A 17,404-nucleotide genomic window follows, 5' to 3' on the forward strand; every position below is an offset into this window, starting at 1 on the left:
CCTGAAGTTTATCCTATGCCAACAGTCAGTCACTCTTTCTAGATACCTCCAATGATAAAAAGGAAAGAGGTTAGGGACCATCTTAGACAGTGTTAAGGGCAATCAGCTTATCATGTGATAGGATTACCAGTAGGGAATGCAGATTCACTAACAGTTGTTTTCTATGCTTTAGGCCATTTCTGGAACTAAAACTGATACCTAGTTACAAAACATATTTACTACCTCCCCAACGTGACCATCTCACTATTGAGATCAAACCTAATTTTACCAAAAAGTTTCTACTTCGTAAATAGACTAAATTTTACTTGCAATACAGGTCAGTTATAAATATATAATGATAAGCATTACTACTATTGTAAAAATAATAGTAGTTGCCGATGTAATAATAGCATGTTTGTCAATTGTTCACTTTAGACTATCCCCTGTACAATTGTTTTGGAAGAGTTGTCTCTTCCAATAAAATGAACATCAGAGCAAAGAATTAAGAAACTTGCCCAAGTAGGAGCAAACGGATAAATGAGAAACTCAGTGCAACTGGATTAAGGGTTGATGTCAGTCACTGTATTTTTTGGCTCTATTTATGAACACTATCTTCCCACCGGGGCAGCGACTCAAAGCCTCTACTTTTCCTTATTGAACCACAGTCCAAAGTGAGTCACATAAATTCAGTTTCCAAATAGCACCATTTGCTTTTACTTAATGGTACTTTTGATAGATTGTTACCCTCCTTTCTGTTTCTTTACCTCTTAAGAATAATGACAGGCCGGGCGTTGGTGGTGCACACCTTTAATCCCAGCACTTGGGAGGCAGAGGCAGGCAGATTTCTGAGTTCGAGAGTTCGAGGCTAGCCTGGTCTACAGAGTGAGTTCTAGGACAGCCAGGGCTACACAGAGAAACCCTGTCTCAAAAAACCAAAAAAAAAAAAAAAAAAAGAAAAAAGAAAAAAAAAAGAAAAGAATGACAGAACCCATTTAATAGGTTATGTATAACAGACTACATTTTATGCAAAGAGCTGACATTTAGAAGCTGACATATTAGTGGTCCAATAAATAATAATTTATATTATTAATATAAATGTTTGTATCCGGGCAAACTGGTTTGTATGAGACTTATTTATTCTAGAAATACAGTGGCTTACACCTGTAATTTCAGCACTTAGGCAGTTTAGATTGAAGACCTCCGCAGAGGGGAGACCCTCACTCAAGTCTCAGAAAGTCACGACCACCCAGTAATCTGCTCGAGACACCATGTACCAGAGCAATAGCGAGGTTTATTAGGGCGTGACAACTAGCTGCCAGTCAATTCGTATGCCCACGCAGGAGCTGAATTGACCCCGACAGCCAGTGGTCTCCCCTCTTCGGAGGTCTTCAACTGCAGTTACCAGCTTGGTTCCCAGCTTGGTTCCTCCTAGTTCACTTGCATTCTTTCCTTTCTCTTTGCGATAGGCCAGTTCCAGTAATGGTGACTGGTCTTTCCACATTCCTAATTTGCTTTATGGCTCAGTTTCTCAGAAAATTTTCCATGTCCTTATAAAGAAAGCCTAAAGAATATTTTATATGTCTAAAAAGGATTCTATATACCCAGTATCTATAATTTTTCACTCTACAAGATATATAGAAAAAAATGGAAAAAATTCTATTCTCTATGATCATCACATCACTTTGATATTTTGCATGCATTCAACACAGACTTCACTGAAAACTACAAAATACTAGAAATAGAAAGCTAAGCATTCCTCAATGCATTTTAGTTGGAAAACACTATGATTTTCTAGGCTTGTTTTTCTAATAGTTTTATTTATTTTTCCTTGGAGTGTTTTAGGTAAAATTTTTTTCTATTAAGCAAATTAAAACAAAAAATTCATGATTTTATGACAGAGTGTGACTGTTGCTTTGAAAGCCGAAGACTGCTTTGAAAGGAGCATAGATTTCACACGTTTTACTCTTCAGATGAAGACCTTGTGCAGTTTTCTGTGTCCTGCTCTCTCTTACCTTTTCTGTAGATCTTCCTGTACTTGCCCAAGCAGGAGGAAACTGCTTCAAGTTCTACCCTATGTACTCAGGAGAAGATGTTGACTGAAGAGGAACTTTGGAACATTTGTCTCCCCCCCCCCCCCAACTCCCATGGGAGAGGCTAATTCACATTCCTTAGTCAGAGGACAATTGCTGGATTAACATTCAGAGGAGGAAAGGAGAGGCTGATTAACATTCCTCAGACAATGGAAGGGAACCCACTTGCGGGTGGGGAAGGTGCAGAGCAAGAAGACACATTCCTCAGGACAGACCAACCCTTGCCACTTACAGACAAGGGAGGTCATTGTCAACTCATTCCCCAAAGACCAATCAGTTTAAAAGTCACACTGTTTTGCCAATCATATTGTGCCTAGTGACTGTTTCTCTAGTCTGCCCCTTAAACTGTATAAAAACTGAGCTGGGATTGCCACACTATCTTTGGTGTAGGATGGCCCCAATGCATTGGATCATTAAAATTCCTCTTGCTTTTTGTATCGATTTACATCTCCATGTGGTTCACTCAGGGGAGTCTCCAGTAAGCTAAGGCTCCCCAAGAGTCTTACATGACCAGCCCTTAGTCTTTGATAAGCAAGCTCTTGTCCAAAGTCACATAGGACTTAGTGTTTTGCTTTAATTCTCTATTTTTGAGACAATTTCATTTACATATCCCAGGCTGATTTCTAGCTTGCTACACTTCTTTTGTGTCAGCTACTTCAGAGGCAAGTGCTACCATGTCCAAATAGAACTGAGAATTTTGCACCACATTATTATAGCCCCTACAGCAGTTGACAGAGAGAACTCTGAGCTTATAATAAGTTGCCTAGCATCCTACTTTCAGGAAATAAAAAACAGTCTGTATTATAAGTTGTCTTTATACTAATTTCACAACTATTTCAGTCATTTAATAAATGCTTACCCAATTAGTGACATCTATAATTTAACTAACAAATATGTGGTAATATCTGAAACAGTAGACATTCCAAATTATTACTTTCTAGTTTTAATATAACTGTGCTTCTAATTTATAAAATATCATAAGCTTTGACCTCAGAATTGTTACTAGTTAGATAGATACAGCAATTCTAAAACATAACTTCTAATTTATCCTATCCTAAGTGAAAAAATATAGCCTTCCTACCATATATTAAGAATATGAATAAGGTGCTTTTTTCAGATATAGTTTAAGGAGGGACTGATAGGTAGTGTTGCAAAGATGGCCATTCTATATGCTGTTCTTGTCTTTACAATTAAATACTTTTGAGAATCTTATATATGAGTGCTGTATTCTCACTTTCACCACAGCCTCTCCTTCACCAGCTCTCTATTATCTCCTTTACTTTCTTTCAAATAAACGACCTCCTCCTTAGTGTTTGTGTACACACACACACACACACACACACACCCCACCACCACCACCACCACCACTACCAACCCTACCAGCACCACCACCACCATATATAGACATACATATATGTGTGTAGTATCTTCAGTAATAGAAGTCTTTCCCTTCTGGAAAGCAACCCAGGGCAATAAATGGCAATAGGTTATATTCTTTTGAGAGTATCTTCCATCTCCCTGACTAACAACTGAAGGGAAGTTTCCTATGAGTGATACTTGGGTTTTTGTTAGATAGTCTATGGCTTGTATGGGAGGCAGTATCAGCTCAAATGACATAAATTCATTCAAATATGCAAATACATATATGTGCATACACACACACATATATATGTATATATATACATATATATGATTGTATTTTTAAGTAAGTAGAAAATAATACTTTTTTTTCCTATGGCTTTTTCAAACATTCTTGATGTTACTTATCCTTCTGCTTTACCTCCCTGTGTAGGAGGAGCTAAGGTGGAAGGAGTAAGGAGAGGAAGAGGAGGAGTTGGGAGAGGGAGAGAAAAAAGAAAGAGGAGGAGCTAGAGAGGGCAGAGATGTAGGAGGATGGAGAACCACACAGGTATGGAGAGCACTCGTGGGGAACAACTTATAAACTTAAAATTAGGTTAGCTAATTGAGATACAACTCTCTTTGTATAGGCATCTTGTTATTAATCATTATCAAACATATACAGCCTTTGATTAATCTATAAGAATTAGAGTCTCATTCTCTTACTGGGCCTACATGGATGGCAGAATGGTCTGGGCAATGCCCTGCCTTTCGGAGACAGCATGGAAGATTGGCAGAGCCATCTCTCATGTTGGCATCTAGTGGGTGGCAGGGCTGGTGTTTCTGGCGAGCCGGTTCTAGCTGCAGTGCTCACGTGGCCTCAGGCTGAGAAACATGGCAGCTGGGCTAGGCAGAGCCACTGCAGCTTAGGATGAACCAGAGGCCAGTTTTAAATAATTACCACAACATCCCTGCTTCCCATTTAAATGATCTCCCTTTTCATTTCTTTCTTTCTTCAGAGAACCTGCCTAAAATTCCTTTCCCTGCTCTCTGCATAGACCATTTTAACTGCCTCAATCAAATGCTCACCAGAGGTTACACTATGTTTTACCCAACCCATTTTACTTTGTCCTTTTGTAACATACACTTTCAAAGTATTATGTTAACATGAAAAACAATTCAGTTATACTTCTTGCTATACTGGAGAAAATCTGTAGAGAGGCACCATAGACATAGAACTGCTTATGAATATTCAACTTTGCCAGATCAGGTATCAAAGGTTGGGCATAGAGAAGGCTCCCATACAATCTTAGGCATAAACACCTTGATACAATCCCATGATAAACCTGAAGTAAGAGTTCCCACACTGGATGCATTCTCCTTGATTCTTGATATATCAAATTATACAATGATACATTACTGTTTCAAGTAATTGCGTTATAGAGTGATTTGTTGCATAGCCATACTAACTGGAACAGGGTAGTTGACAAATAATATTAGTGAAGTTTGGTTCAAATGGTCAAACAGATGAAACATGTAGTAGAATGTTCCATTTTCATTTAGATGACCACTATGATGGTAAGGAAACGACACTGTAATTTGTGAGCTTTCCATTAGGTTGTGGAGTTGTGGCAATAAAGAGACTTATGAGTTTGTCCCAAAAATCTTGTGGCTTTGGAAGAATAAAATATACTTTCCTCCTAATAGCTTTTCCAGTAATTAATGGTTATTTCTACATCCTTTTCAGTACGTGCGAAAAATGCACCCAAGTAACTCTCCAAAAGCAATCAAAGGAAGGAGGAAACCAGAGCACATATGTGTCCACATAAGTCTAATCATTGCCTCTCTTTGTCCAAGATAATGCACCTAATATGTGGTACAGATAGTAGAGTGAAGGGGAGCTTTAAATCTGGAGTGCATCGGAACATATTCATTGTGACTTGCAGACTGCAATTGTCTCACTAATTTTCTTATTATTAACCTTTTAGTAACATCAAAGAAATAAAGAGATTCTAAGTATATTAAAATGGAATTAGGAAATAGTTCTGATGGAAAATAGACAACTCAGACTTGGTAACTTCAAAAAGTTCAACACTCAGTGGTTACTAAAGTGTGGTAAATGTGAGGTCAACACAGCAGTTAAAAAGTGAAGATGATAGTTTTGTTTCTGCCTATGAGTGTTGAGAACAAAAGCAAATTACAAATCCATTGGTGGGGCTGTCTGCAAGTTGTGCAGGAACTCCAAGTAATAGCATTTATGAGTTGTCATCTATGCTAGATGAGAACTCTGGGAGACACATCTATGGTTGATTCATTCCAGAAAAAAATCACACAGCTCAGTTGGCACCTAATTATGGACTAAGAGGACAAAAGGTGAGTTATGAAATTATGTGCACTTGTGGTGAATCGTAAGACATGAAATTGAAGTTGTCCATCTGAGGATACAGCATCTATAGGAGTAACTCAGTCTATACCTTCCCCTCATGTGATATGGAATGTTGTGCCTCTTCATTGTAATGACAGTTGCGTGCTTTCTGTATTGTGTGATAATATATGCCCCAAGACCAAGTCACCTGAGAGTGGGACATCCTTCGAGGGAATCCCAGAGTTCCTGTCTTCCTTTATGTGGTTATGCAGTGGCATGTTTCCCTATGATTATGGAATTTTCCCCAAATGGCTGATAGACTAAAAAATATACTGCAGATGGGGAAGGTAGCACATACAGGACAGGATCATTAGCCATGTGTGGTAATAGTTTTGTGGCTTTTGCTGTGAGCAATAAAACATGAAGCAAACACTACATCTATCCAGAAAGAACTTGCCCATGGAAGGGAGAAATTACAATAGGAGAGAGTCATGCAGATACTTTCTTCTATATAAGAATCCATGCTGGAGCAGGCTTTTCAATGGGGCATCTGCCTTTGAATCACCAATGCTCCTCTAAGTAACCTCGGAAACTAATTGGTTCAACAAATTAGTCTTGGGTAGAATTGTTTTGGCTAGTTCTCATCTTTCATTATAGACACAAGATATTTGTCTTATGCTCTAATACTTCTATTGGAGAACTGTTCTGTCTTGAAACTCAAGTGTCCTGGCAGTAAAATCTCTTTGTATTTGCTGTGTCTGAAAAATTAGTTTTTCTGCTTTTTTTTTCTGTAAGATAGTCATAAGTCATAAACTTTATACTTGATAAACTTTTTGTACTATAGACATTACTTTAGGAAATCCTAACTAGTGAGATGGCCAGAGGAAATTATATATTTTTTTCAAAATGTTATATGTCTTTTTCTCTGACAGAATTCAAGATTATGTTAGTCTTTAAAATTTTTAGTAGAGATACTATTATTTTCATTCTGTGAAAATGCTTTCAAACAATTTAATTTGGATACTCTTAAAATGAGTAATGAAAACAACAGTTGCATCATTATTACACACAGTGAGGATTCTCTTTAGTAAATCTTTCTATCTTTACTTAATATGCACTGTAGCCAAATAGATTTTCTTCCGTCTTTCTAGGCTAGCTGAAATTGTTTCTGTATTTCAATAACTTGCACTTTGAGCACATTCAGTTAGCTTTGTGGATTTTCAAGGTCTGCTCATTGATGAATGGAATAATTTCCTGAACTTCTAATGTTTGTTTAAACTGGCACAAAATTCTAAAATAAATAAAAATAAATTTAAAAAATTATCAATGATTCCTGGGATCATCATCCAGAAACAAAGCTCAGATTCACTGCTGGCCCGTTACCTGAACCTTGACTGCTATGGAGTAGTAGGGTTGACAGAAACTCAAGAATGAGTGTCTGGCTTTTTGAAGTAATTGATACAGTTCAGTAGTAAACTGAACTGATAGTCCAGTTTAACTAAAAGTATCAAACAGGTTGACTATGTAAGATAAGTTTGAGAAAAGGCAGACTTGAGTTGGCTTTTACTGTGCCATCAAGTGCTGCATGACTTAATTAACTAGGATCTACAAATCTTGATTTGATGTCTTCATCAAATAAATGTTTTGCAGTTATTGTGAGAAATCAATGAATAACTATACAAAAAAGACAATGCAATTTTGAACATGTTGGTATTGACCTTCTAAATGGTGCTGTAACTGTTCTCTATAGAGTTTGTGAATAAATACTATTTGTCATCCAGAAGCATAATTCTGTACATATGGCTGAGAGTATATATTGAAGCATATTCATGTTTTCCATAGCTATAATTCATTTGCACAATCTTTCCTCAGTCTGTTGCCCATAATACTAATGCTTTTTGCAAAAGGGAAATCAAACAACCCAGATTTTGATTTGTCCCAGGACATCTCATTTTTTTTAGATAGGCCATACGAAAATAGCATCTTTGCATGAACTATGTGTTTCAGAGCAGGCAAAAGCTCCTAGCAGAGTTGTTCATTTTTGTGTGCTAGTCTACATCCTTTCATGCATAGCATGTGGTGTGTTTCTCCTTGACACTATTTAAGAGAGTAGCATTTCTAGTCAGAATACCTGAATTAAAACTGTGTGATCTTCTTAGATTTATTTTGTTTTTAGAATACTAAACGTGATTTTATTATCACAATAAAAATGAAGCTATAATGGTAAGGTCATGAGCATTGTTGAATGCTTATATCATGACACACACACATCTCTTATACATTTCAATATTTACATTGATAGATATTAATACTAGATCTACTTTATAAACAGTACAACCAAGGTTAATAAGGGTTAAATGATATGACAGAGACTATCAAATAGTAAGCATCAGAGTTTGGGTTCATAGCATGTGTATCTATTTACTGTTCCCGATTTTCTGTTTTTATCCTCAAATGAATGTAATACTTAATATTTGCTTATTGAAGCTGTTACTGGGGACCTAATATAGTGAGAACTTTCTACACTGAAAAGCTATATAAATGCTTTTTATTTTTTCTGCAATTACAAGATCCAGCTTAGGAAGCAAAATATAAAGGCTACTCTAACATTAAGAAAAAAGTAGGGACTGTTTTATGAACATAATAAATTTTTATAGGATTTTAAATGATTGTGAATGTCATACATGGTGATTTCCTAGCTGAAGGCTATTTCTCAAACTCTTCACTATATACTGAGTCCATTTCTTCTACTGAGAGCAAAATGCTAGGCACATATTTCTATTATTTGATCTATACACACACATGAGCACATGAGCAAGGAGTATTGTGCTATTTTTTTTTCTAGGATTTCTGCAGTAAATGATCACAAACGTGGTGGCTCAAAGCTACAGAACAGCATTGTAGTAAATTTCCTGACCCTCTGGCTCTTATAATTTTTCTCTCCTTGTTTTGTAATGTTCCCTGAACTTTAGGTATGTGAGTGCTTTGTGAATGTATCCATTGGAACTGGGCTCCACAACTCGAAATATTAATTGATTGTGGTCAGGGAGTTTACTGTGAGATTGTGTCTCCTAGTTGTATCAGAAACTATAACCAACAGTTGCCCAAACAGGGGCTGAACAAGTGTGACACCAATGGACATGCCAAATTGAGTAGGAAAATCTCCATGAGATCTCAACCCCACAAAACAAACTATAGGCAACTGAGGTATGGTGGGAAAGGAAGATATTATCTTCTCCAGGGATGAGCATTACAATTAGTTGTCTAGTGCCAAACAGCCTAAATATGTGCATACAAGTAATATTATGCTGACTGAGTAAGTTATATTTGTATGTGTGTGTGTGTGTGTGTGTGTGTGTGTGTGTATCAATTAGTGAAAACAGAAGCCATGCATTTGAAGGAGATCAGGGAGAAGAACATATGAGAGGGTTTAAAGAGATGGAAGGGAAAATATAATTATATTATTATTTCAAAAAATATAGAACATCTTACAAATCCAAACATGCTCTTAACATATAATGTACCAGGCACATTCTTTGGTATTTAGCCAACTTAATTGAAAATATTCGCCTATATAAAAGATAAAAGTGGGCATGCACGGCAGCCGCAGCCATGAACAGCAAAGTCTCAGGCGACACCCTGTATCAGGAAGTGTGGGAAGTCCTGTATGGGAACCAGCTCAAGTTTCTGGAGACTGTGGAGCTGCAGACCAGCCTGAAAAACTACGACCCTCAGAAGGACAAACTGTTCTCAGGTGCAGAGAGCCGCGGTAAGTGGTGACAGCATTCGCCATTACAAGATGGCACTGGCATCCGGTGCTCTCCCAAGTTTACAGGTGAACTGCGCATGTGCAAGTGGTGAAAGCGCGCCAAGTCATGGCCCATCCCGGGGCGTAATATGCGTTCCTGAGCAAGCAGCCAGTCAGATATGAACACGCCGCTCCAGGGGTATATAAGCAGTGCCTTTTCGGGGCCTGGGGTCTTCCTCCTTTCATCACAATAAACGTTTGCTGCAGAAGGATCCTGGTGTCCGCATGTGTTCTTGCTGGCGAGACGATTATACGCGGGGCACAGCTGGTGCCGAAACCCGGGAGACTCACCATCGCCGGGGCCGAGGAGACCCTCTGCTCACGGAGAGGATTCAGAACTGCAGGGCAAAGGTAAGCTCTGAGAGGCATGTTTGGTCTTGATCTATCTCGTCTCCCTCCCCAGTTGGCAGGAACTCTAGAAGCTCTCGCTATTGTGCTAGCGGCGCTCATTCTCTTCCTTCTGGTTTTCCAGGATGAGAAATGCTGCTCGACTGTAGCAGCAGGCCAGGGAGTGCTAGAGGAGTTGCAAGACAGCACGTCAGAAACGGAGCGGGATAAATGGTTGGGAGCTCACAAAGAAAAACGAAAAGGCATGCCTAAGAAAAAAGACCCTGCCAAAGACACACAGTCTGCGGAAGTGAAAGGTAAGGGAAAGGACGCCCTGGGAGAGGGACGTAGGAAAGGAGAAAAGGCCCCAGAAAAGAAACCTCTTTATCCGATAAAAGAACTGGAGGCCTCGGGGCTTGGTGGCTCTGAGTCGGAGGAGCTAACTTCCTCTGAGGGGGAGGACTTAGACGAAGAGACAGTCCGCTATGAGGAGGAAAGATACCATCCAGATGAGCGGCAGCCGCCGCGAAATCGAAAGCAAAGGAAAACGGGAGATAGGAGCCGCACGGCCTCTCGGCCTGTCGCGCCCTCCCAACCTATTGTTCCCAGTACACTTCCGCCTTATGCGGACAAGTGCTGTTCAGACTCCTTCCTTTCAAAGGAAGACAAAAGAAGGATGTTAAAAGCCTTTCCGGTATTTGAGGGCACGGGGAGAGGCCGTGTCCACGCACCTGTAGAGTATGCCCCTATCAAAGAACTTGCTGAATCGGTTAACAAATATGGAGTTGATGCTAATTTTACAGTCATGCAGCTTGAGAGACTCGCCACTATGGCGATGACCCTGAATAATTGGCAAAATACAATAAAAGCTGCTCTCCCTAATATGGGACAGTATATGGAATGGAAAGATTTATGGCATGATGCTTCTCAAGTACAGGCAAGGGCCAACACTAATGCGGAAGGCAACCAGAGACAGTGGACTTTCGAATTATTAACAGGGCAAGGACAGTATGTTGCCGACCAGACAAACTATGATTGGGGAGCATACGGTCAGATCTCCACTGCTGCTATTAAAGCATGGAAAGCCCTCTCTAAGAAGGGGGAGGCTGGGGGAAATTTAACGAAAATATTGCAAGCCCCCCAGGAGTCATTCTCAGACTTTGTGGCTAGAATGACGGAAGCAGCAGGCAGAGTTTTTGGAGACCCAGAGCGAGTTAAACCACTGATAGAACAACTGGTGTATGAAAATGCCTCACCAGAATGCAAGACAGTTATTACCCCTAGAAGAAGCAAAGGGCTGACAGATTGAACAAAGGTCTGCCGAGGACTTGGAGGCCCACTGACCAATGCTGGCCTTGCAGCAGCTATTTTGCAAAGCCAGAACCACTCAAGTCCTGGCGGCCGTAAAGTATGCTATAACTGTGGCAAACCGGGTCATTTGAAATGAGAATGTCGTACTCCCATGCAAAGGAGAACCCCTGGGCTATGCACTAAATGCAGGAAGGGCTATCATTGGGCCAATGAATGTCACTCGGTTAGGGACATTCAAGGAAAGATTATTCAGCATGATCCCTCCCCAGCAGGAAGAGATGAAGGCACTCCAAAAAAAATGGGTATCAGGGCCCCAGGTCCCAGGGCCCCAAAAAATATGGGACACAAGCCTGCAACCGGGGGACACCTCTAGCTGCAGAGCTACAAGAGGCTCCACAGGGTTGGACCTCCGTTCCACCTCCGAATTCTTACTAATGCCACATGAGGGCGTGCAACCTGTCCCAGTTGATTTTAAAGGTCCCCTGCCTGAGGGAAGTGTCAGCCTTATTTTAGGTCGCTCCTCTCTTACCTTGAAGGGGCTTGTGGTTCATCCTGGTGTGATAGACCAAGACTATACCGGGGAACTTCAAGTTCTCTGTTCTTGTCCACAAGGCCTATTTTCTATCTCCCCTGGAGATAGGATTGCTCAATTGGTTATTCTTCCAAGTTTGCATAATTGTTTCCCATCCACCGGGGTGCCTAGAGGCGCCAACGGGCTTGGTTCTTCAGGAACTGACTTTGCTCATTTGGTAGTGGATCTCAAAACTAGACCCACTTTACAATTAACAATAGAAGGGAAGAGTTTTACAGGGATTTTAGACACAGGAGCTGATAAAAGTATTATTTCCTCCAACTGGTGGCCTAAGGCATGGCCTGTTACACAATCATCCCACTCCTTACAAGGGTTGGGATATGAGGCCAGCCCTGCAGTCAGTTCACGCTCCTGACTTGGCAGACACCAGAGGGTCAGACAGGAAACTTTATACCTTATGTGCTTCCTCTCCCCGTTAACCTCTGGGGAAGAGACATTTTGCAAGACTTGGGACTGACATTAACTAATGAGTACTCTCAACAAGCTATTGATATTATGAAAAGGATGGGATATAAGGAAGGAAAAGGCCTTGGCAGAAAAGAACAAGAAAGGTTAAACCCAATTTCACAAGAAAGTAATACAGGAAGACAAGGTCTGGGTTTTCCCTAGTTGCCATTGAGGGCTCTATGACCATACCCTGGCTTACGGAGGAGGCCGTGTGGGTTCCTCAGTGGCCCGTATCCTCTGAGAAATTAGAAGCTGCTACAAGGCTGATTGAGGAACAAGCACAGCTTGGTCATTTAGAGCCTTCTACTTCTCCTTGGAATACCCCTATTTTTGTTATAAAAAAGAAATCAGGAAAATGGAGACTTCTCCATGATCTAAGGGCCATTAATGCGCAGATGCGGCTGTTTGGCTCAGTGCAACGAGGCCTACCTCTGCTCTCTGCTTTACCTAAGCAGTGGAGGATAATAATTATAGACATTAAGGATTTTTTTTCTCTATTCCCCTACACCCACAAGATAGGCAAAGATTTACATTCACCTTACCTGCTGTTAATCACCTTGAACCAGACAAGAGATATCATTGGAAAGTTTTGCCTAAAGGCATGGCCAATAGTCCTACTATGTGTCAACTATATGTACAAATGGCCCTTGAACCCATTAGGAAACAATTTCCTTCCCTGCTCTTGATTCATTTTATGGATGATATTCTTATCTGCCATAAAGAATTGACCATTTTGCAGAACTCGTACCCTTTATTAATTGCTACATTAGGACAGCGGGGTCTGCATATTGCCACAGAGAAGGTTCAAATTTCAGAAATTGGTTTCTTTTTAGGGACAATTATTTACTCTGAGAAAGTAGTTCCTCAAAAATTAGAAATTTGCAGAGATCATTTACATACCTTAAATGACTTTCAAATGTTATTAGGTGATATAAATTGGTTAAGACCATTTTTGAAAATTCCCTCTGCTGAATTGAAACCTTTGTTTGACATTTTGGAAGGAGACTCTCATATTTCCTTGCCAAGAGCACTAACACCGGCTGCAAGCCGTGCCCTGCGAATGGTAGAGGATGCCTTGCAAGAGGCCCAGCTAAAACGCATTGATGAGACCAAAACTTTTAATTTGTGTGTCTTTAAAACCAGACATTTACCAACTGCTGTGTTATGGCAGGACAGGCCCTTATTATGGATCCATCCTAATGCATCTCCTGCAAAGGTTATTGAATGGTATCCAGATGCAGTCGCTCAGCTTGCCCTTCGTGGGTTAAAAGCAGCTATTACCCATTTTGGAAGGGAACCTAGAGTTTTAATAGTGCCATATACTACTACATATCAGGATAAAATATTAACTGCTACCTCTGATGTTTGGGCCGTGTTGGTCACCTCCTTTAATGGTCAAATAGATAATCACTATCCTAAACATCCCATTCTACAATTTGCCTTAACTCAAGCTATTGTATTTCCTCATATCATATCTCAGAAGCCGCTCCCGGATGGAGTGGTTGTTTACACAGATGGGTCAAAAACAGGTGTGGGTGCCTATGTAGTTGATAATAAAGTCACTGCCAAACAATACCATGAGACCTCACCTCAAGTTGTGGAATGCTTGGTAGTATTATAGGTTCTTGAAACCTTCCCAGGCCCTTTAAATATTGTTTCAGATTCCTTTTATGTAGTAAATGCAGTTAAAGTCTTAGAAGTGGCTGGGCTAATTAGACCATCTTGTAGACTTGTGGAAGTTTTTCAAAAGATTCAATTTGCTTTAGTTAATAGGAGATTCCCTGTTTTTATTACACATATTAGGGCTCACTCATGTCTACCAGGTCCAATGTCTCATGGGAATGACCTAGCGGATCGAGCCACAAAGTTGGTTGCTATCGCCCTATCCTCAAAATTGGATTTGGCCAAAGATTTTCATAAAAAATTTCATGTGACAGCAGAGACGTTACGTCGTCGGTTTGATATAACTAGAAAAGAAGCTAGAGATATAGTTACTCAATGTCAGAATTGCTGTCAGTTTTTACCAGTGCCTCATGTAGGAATTAATCCACGAGGAATTTAGCCACTACAGATTTGGCAAATGGATGTTACTCACATCCCATCCTTTGGCAAATTGCAATATTTACATGTTTCCATTGATACTTGTTCCGGAATTATATTTGCTTCTCCATTGGCCGGAGAAAAGGCGGCCCATGTTATCCAACATTGCCTTGAGGCATGGAGTGCCTGGGGGAAGCCTAAAATTCTCAAGACTGATAATGGACCAGCTTACACTTCTCAAAAGTTTGGACAATTTTGTCGCCAAATGGAGGTGACCCATCTGACGGATCTCCCTTATTACCCTCAAGGACAAGGCATTATAGAACGGGCTCATCGCACTCTTAAGTCTTATCTAATAAAACAAAAAGGGGGAGTCGAGGAGGCTCTAACCTCAGTGCCACGAGTTACCGTTTCTATAGCACTTTTTACCCTTAATTTTTAAAATCTGGACAGTCAAGGCCACATGGCAGCTGATCGTCACTGTTTAGAGCCTGACAGGCCAAAAGAGATGGTCAAATGGAAGGATGTCTTGACCAGACAATGGAAAGGCCCGGTTCCAATTTTAATAAGATCCAGGGGAGCAGTTTGTGTTTTTCCGCAGGAAGAAGACAACCCATTTTGGCTACCAGAGCGACTGACGCGACGACTCGCGATATTAGAAGATGACACCCAGGCGGACCCTCCAAACTCTGATGACAGCTTTTGTGCTGATCCAAGGGATACAGGTTCCTAGTATATCGGGGGAACAACGATGGGCCATATTATCAGCCTTTCAAAAACCCATACTGGTCAGACATAATGCAGCTAATCTGTCCAGGAAATTGTCTGAATATCTTGCAGGAAATTGGTCAGAAAACTTCGATGAGACACTCAAAAAATTGAGAGCGGCTGTGGTGGCCATCAACTCGACACGCGTGGATTTGTCCCTGACTGAGGGACTCTCCTCCTGGATCTCTTCAGCTTTCTCTTTCTTTAAAGAGTGGGTGGGAGTAGGCCTGTTTGGTACAGCCCTATGTTGCGGATTAGTGTTCATGCTATGGTTGGTCTGCAAACTCAGAGCTCAACAAAAACGTGACAAGGTCGTTATTACCCAAGCACTTACAGCCCTAGAATAAGTTTCATCTTCTGAAATTTGGTTATCCATGTTAAAGAAATAGCCAGTAGACAGATTCCTCAGCCGTTGCACCCCAAGGGATTTGCCCATTGCACTGGGTCAGTGAGGAGTCTTGGCCTGGCTGGTCCTTGTCTGTGTAGCTGTGGTACCTGAATTTGAGGCAAACAACCCTTGCACCCCTGGGAGATGGCTCCATTGCACAGGGACGGGTGTTTGCATCTCTCTCTGTTTCCCCTTGCCCTTGCACCCAGAGGACTTGTTTCCATTGCACCTGGTAGGGTAAGGGAGACTGTCTTAAACTATCAGTCCTTGATCGCTTATTCTCCCAAGATGGAATTTGCTTGATCGGGCTTGAGTTTGAGTCATGATTGGTACCACGCTAGATAGGCCAAGGACAGTTCCATCTTAATAAAACAAAAAGGGGGAGATGCAGAGAGCTGCGGTAAGCGGTGACAGCATTCGCCATTAGAAGATGGCGCTAGCATCCGGTGCTCTCCCAAGTTTACAGGTGAACTGTGCATGTGCAAGTGGCGAAAGTGCGCCAAGTCATGGCCCATCCCGAGGGGCGTAATATTTGTTCCTGAGCAAGCAGCCAATCAGATATGAACATGCCGCTCCAGGGGTACATAAGCAGTGCCTTTTCGGGGCCCGGGGTCTTCCTCCTTTCATCACAATAAACGTTTGCTGCAGAAGGATCCTGGTGTCTGCATGCGTTCTTGCTGGCAAGACGATTATATGCTGGTCACACTCAGGCACCGTCAGACTTAAGTCCACTCCTTGCCTGAAATTCTCAGTGAGCATCCTTGAGGACCAGCAGCACTGGGATGAAGTCAAGGCCGTGGATATCCCTCATGGACATCAAGGCACTTAAGAAGCTTAATAATAATAATAAGTTGGTCAAAAAGCTGGCCAAAAAGTACGATGCCCTTTTGGCCTCCGAGTCTCTGATCAAGCAGATCCCACGGATCCTGGGCCCAGGCTTGAACAAGGTTGGCAAGTTCCCCTCCCTGCTGACACACAATGAAAACATGGTGGCCAAGGTGGATGAGGTGAAATCTACAATCAAGTTCCAGATGAAGAAGGTGCTGTGTCTGACTGTGGCCGTCGGCCACGTGAAGATGACCGATGATGAGCTGGTCTACAACATCCACCTGGCTGTCAATTTCTTGGTGTCCTTGCTCAAGAAAACTGGCAAAACGTCTGGGCTTTGTACATCAAGAGCACCATGGGCAGCCTCAGCATCTGTATTAAGATGATACTCCCATCAAAAAAAAAATAAACATAGTTTTTTCAGTTGTATTCATTCTGACCAAAACTTTGCAGTTGTATTCATTGTGACCAAAACTTGGATGCAAACATTGTGTATTCAGTAGGTGAATGTTAAATGTCATGTGTAAAAGTTATGGAATATTGCTCAGAATAAGCCTGTGAAAAGGCAGAGAAGAAATTCAAATGCATATTTCTAAGTAAACAAAGCAAATCTGAAAGGACTACATCTTGGGGATGGTTAAAAATGTTTGTGCATATTGATAGTAAATAGGTATTAAGCATTATAATGAGAAAACATGTGCTGGAACCATATTCAGCCTTCCAATTACCTGGTTCTATCTTCCCATGCTCTTTCTGCTAGCTCTTTTCTCTTCACAAACAGTTCCTTTTCTACTTCCATATCATATCATAAGCTGTGTATGTGATACATATGAAGTGTATGTGTGTGTGTCATTTCTATATATAAGAGATAAAATATTATATTCTTTTATTTTGAGTAGTCATGTATATATTTGACTGGGGTTTCAGAGTCCCAGAAACTCAAACTATCATGGGTGTATTTTATGTATGTTTTGGGTAGGAATGTTATATAACTTGGTATATGAATAAAATAGTTTGTCCTTCATGATGTAGGTCTTATCCAATAAACTGAAGTTATGAATAAGAAAAAGGAGCACTTCTTCCCCTAAGAAAGAACTTTTTCCTTTGGAGACATTAAATCCTT

The 17,404-nt window shown here is 40.8% G+C and overlaps 1 pseudogene; it reads left to right on the plus strand.

Annotated features, from left to right (window-relative positions):
- Positions 1-9,384: 9,384 nt before the first annotated feature.
- Positions 9,385-16,690, plus strand: LOC114620729 (annotated as a pseudogene).
- The last annotated feature ends 714 nt before the right edge of the window (positions 16,691-17,404 follow it).

Source organism: Grammomys surdaster, unplaced genomic scaffold (genome assembly GCF_004785775.1).
Source record: "Grammomys surdaster isolate TR1022 unplaced genomic scaffold, NIH_TR_1.0 170, whole genome shotgun sequence".
NCBI lineage: Eukaryota > Metazoa > Chordata > Mammalia > Rodentia > Muridae > Grammomys > Grammomys surdaster.